We start from the raw sequence: 4,233 nt of genomic DNA, 5'->3' as shown, positions 1-4,233 counted from the left end.
TTCACCAGATGTCGTTTCTTTTATTTCAGAGACTTATAGGGATGAGACATTACTTTCATTCAGGCCATAGTGAGTATTTGCTTTGATTCACTCAAGTTCGGGAGTGCCTGCTGAATTAGGACCACACTGGTGCGCCAGGTCTTACCGGCCAGCGCACCATGAAGAGGATGGAATAACAGAGGCCTTTGGGACGGTCGGTGACTCAATGCAACGAAGATGAAGACTTCGGTGTTACTGAATGTATCGTTGATGCCTTTGAATGATGGCGTGAAAACGGCTAAGTTGGGCGAAGGTGGCAGTGATGTTAGTATTGGTAATGTAAAGCTGGTGATGTTGCTCAGTTCAATGGGCGTGGATGATGGTTTTATCCAGGCGTGGCGGTTGTGATGGTCTTAGCGGTGCTTGTGCGGGTGACGATACTGCTTGCCTCAGGAGAGCGATCTCGTTGGTGGTGACGGTGGCAGCAGCAGCAGCAGCAGCAGGAGTGGTGATGGTGCTAGCGTTGATGGAGATGGTGTTAGCGATCCTGATGGGAACCCGATGGCGTAGGAGGTAGTAGCCAGAGTGACATGAGTTATAACAAGGTGGTGAGGACAGCCGTAGTGTTGTGTTGTGATTCTTACGGTTGTTATGTTGGCTGAAGTTAGGAAGGCAGTGTTTGGTGTGTTTGTGATGAGGATGGTGATTGTGACGTGATTGTGATGGTGGTTTGCCATGATGATTTCATTGTTTGTGATGATGTTGATGACGGCTACCAGAGAACGGAAGCATGATGGTCATCACACGATAGTGATGATGGTGATAGTGATGATGGTGATAGTGATGATGGTGATAGTGATGATGGTGGTAGAGGAGGGAGCTGTTGTAGTGGTTGACGGTGGTGACAGCAAGTGGCCCTACAGCAAGTGGTGATCGTTGCGGTGGCTGAAGTGATGAAGGTGTGCTTTGCGGTCCGCACGCCGCAGATGATGGAGGTAATGATGTCAGTTACTTTGACGCGGGAGACGGCGATTAAGTACATGAAATAGAGTCATATATATATATTCGAACAAAGTGCATAGGAACGCGCACCTTCATAGAACATACAAACTTCCAACAGCCAGGATCGAACCTGGGACCCCTGTGTAACAGGACGGGAATGCTCCTCTCTCTCTCTCTCTCTCTCTCTCTCTCTCTCTCTCTCTCTCTCTCTCTCTCTCTCTCTCTCTCTCTCTCTCTCCTGGTAACTCTTTCACTACCACGCCATCATCATCATCACCACCAGCAATGTTGCTGTCCGGGACACTTATCATCACAGCTGCCGCTCCTCTTGTGTTACTCTCACTGTCGTCTCTAGCTCCACAGATCCAACACCACCGCAATCACTACCCTCCACATCGTCCAAGCTTCATCTGATACAGTTTCCACTGTCTCCTCCACCACAGCGACTGCACCGATCCTGCCAACCCCATGCACAATTCATGGTCGACCGTCGCTTCGACCATGACGACCATTACCGATAAGCCACTATCATGGCCTTGACCCCTTACAACTATGACTGCTTCTTTCACGAACACTGCTAATTCTACAACCGCCACCACTGGCAGGAGTGTTACAACCACCTCTATGATCATAATTATCCCACCCGCTACCATCGCTACTGCTATTACTACTGCCAACAACCAACAACAACCATTTCCACCCAAAAAATAACCACGAATAACCAATCCCAATAACAGCCACCACCACCACAACAGCTACCATCTCCCAGCTCGGCTAATACCCTTGTGGTGGTGGTCATGGCCTGGGTTGTCACCATAAGGTTCTGCATATTCATCACCTCCTCATTTACATTTGTCATAACTAAAATCATTAGCTGTTTGGGGGAACTCGGCTGCTCGACACCCAAATAACAATGTGGCTGAAATGACTACTAATAATGCCCAGATTTCTCAAGCCACTTTCGAAATATTGCATGACTATAGATAGAGGCCATAATGGTCTAAAATGTATGTAACTACTTGGTGTCATTATGAATTCGGTACCTAAGCTGAAGGTGTGAGCTTTCTGGATGTCCTCAATCCTTTTCGGTGGCTTATGAATGTCCCTTCGTCTTCTTTCAAGGTAGGTAACCTATTGCTGGGCGCTGATTGGTCGCCGCGGTGTCACGTGACCGTAACGAAGACCGCGACTTCCGCGTCTGGGAAAACTTTTCACTGGGCTTCGTCTGGCCTTCGCCACGGTAGCGTCTGCTCGGAGGATTGTTGGCTCTCTTTAGTGCAAGCACGTTCTTTATATTTCCCTGTATTTTCGATGACTGCTTTACGATATCAGTTGTCTGATTCCTGCTGAAACTGAGAAGGAAGGGGATCTCTCGGTGACACCGAAAAAAAATGGAAGATAGTGTAGCAATCAGTGCAACAAGAGGAAGTTGCTGAACGAAGACCAAAGGATATTTCGTGAATTTGGAGCAGCCTCGTGAAACTGTTGGTCGCTACTATACCGTAGAGCACTCACGGAGTCCACTGCCTCGTCTTCCTTATTTGCCAGTGAGCCCGCGCCTCGCACGGGTTTCTGGCCACACATCTGTGGGGAAACTTGCCAGTCGCGCCGCGGCAGGAGAGAGTGGCCAGAAAGTTGCGGGACTCAGCCTTGTGGGGGGACGCAGTAGTGGGCTGGCAGTAGAAAGTCTCAAGGTGCAGTGAACTAGCGCCACAGTGTAGTCGCGACGCCACGCGGGGCCACACTCTTGTGCAACACATCCAGGAAGTGGCCTTGTGTCCAGCTCTGACACTGACCTTGGCGGGTCGCGCTGGCAGCGTGCCGAGCGGGACCGTTGACCCCCGCCGGTGACTAGGCAACATGCAGTCATAGCGCACGCCAAGGACAACACTCACCAGCACCGCGCAGGACAAGCAGTGGACCCCAGGGCTGGCGCGGTGTTTGACGACGACTCGGAGTCGCTCTTTACCAGCGGCTCTCGTTGTGTCGCGCTTCCACCAGCATGGAGATAACCCAGTCTCCACCAGTGTGTTCCAGCGTTGTTCTGTGAGCTAAATTGTGGTTTGTGTAAGTTGGAAAAAAAAAAAAAAAGAACTTGATAGTGATTGTGTTTCCATTCTTCGGGATGTCGGTCCATACAGGAGACTACTGGTCAGACCGAGGCCTATCCCAGCAATACTATCTGCTCGGAGATTTCAACTATGCTCCAGATAACAATCCAAGGACCGTCCTCTCTCCTGGGTTGGAGGGGGCGTCGACGGCCGTCATGCCCACACTTGTAGGAGCACCTCATCAACCAAATGACCTCCAAGGCAGCGTTGACGGCGGGAGTGATGGCTACCACAGCTCTACGCCCGATGACCTGACCTCAGAGTGTTCGCCGGGCTCAGAGCTAGCGGGCCCGGCATCTACAGGAGACCGTCGCAGTAGGGACCTAGTGTCCGAGGCTTACCCCAACCTAGAGTATTACCAGGCTGCATATCCTGCCGCCACTGACCTCACAAACCTCACACCTGCCTACTCCTACGGTGGCGGCAGCACTTCGTCTGTCGGCAGTTGGGAAACCTCACAGTACTGTGCCTCCGAAGGGGACCCCAGCCTCCAGAAGGAACACTTTATACCCCCTGAAACGGACCCCGTCCTTAGTAGCACATTATAAGCCCCTCAGAATCCGCCGAAGACCTCCTAAGGTAGTGGGCAACGAAGTCCTACGCAAAAGACGGTTGGCTGCCAACGCCAGGGAACGGAGGAGGATGAACGGCTTGAACGACGCCTTCGAGAAACTCCGGGAGGTGGTGCCGACCCTCGGCAACGACAGGAAACTCTCCAAGTTCGAGACGTTACAGATGGCGCAGACCTACATCACCGCCCTGGCCGAACTGCTACGGCGGGCAGACGCCGAAAGTGGGGCCTCCTCTGCCTGATGCCAGCAGCACAAACAGGTAGGGTAAACTGAGGAAAATACACTGCTAGGGACACACTCCAGTGCGTGATAAATGAACCGCCATAAGTTCTTAGTGTTCTTAAAAACAGATGGAAATCCATATATATATATATATATATATATATATATATATATATATATATATATATATATATATATATATATATATATATAAGGATCACAGTTTTGCGCGTGTTCAAGTATATTCCTATGAGTTCACGGGGAAAATGAAACACGATAAGTTCCCAAGTGCACTTTCGTGTAATAATCACATCATCAGGGGAGACACAAGAGAGAAATATAACAGT

General features: G+C 50.3%; 1 pseudogene; it reads left to right on the top strand.

Moving 5' to 3' along the window:
- Positions 1 to 2,107: 2,107 nt before the first annotated feature.
- LOC139756666 (uncharacterized) lies at positions 2,108 to 4,006 on the top strand (annotated as a pseudogene).
- Positions 4,007 to 4,233: the final 227 nt, after the last annotated feature.

Source organism: Panulirus ornatus, chromosome 23 (assembly GCF_036320965.1).
Source record: "Panulirus ornatus isolate Po-2019 chromosome 23, ASM3632096v1, whole genome shotgun sequence".
Taxonomy (NCBI): Eukaryota; Metazoa; Arthropoda; class Malacostraca; order Decapoda; family Palinuridae; genus Panulirus; species Panulirus ornatus.
This window is presented reverse-complemented; position numbering and strand designations above follow the sequence as displayed.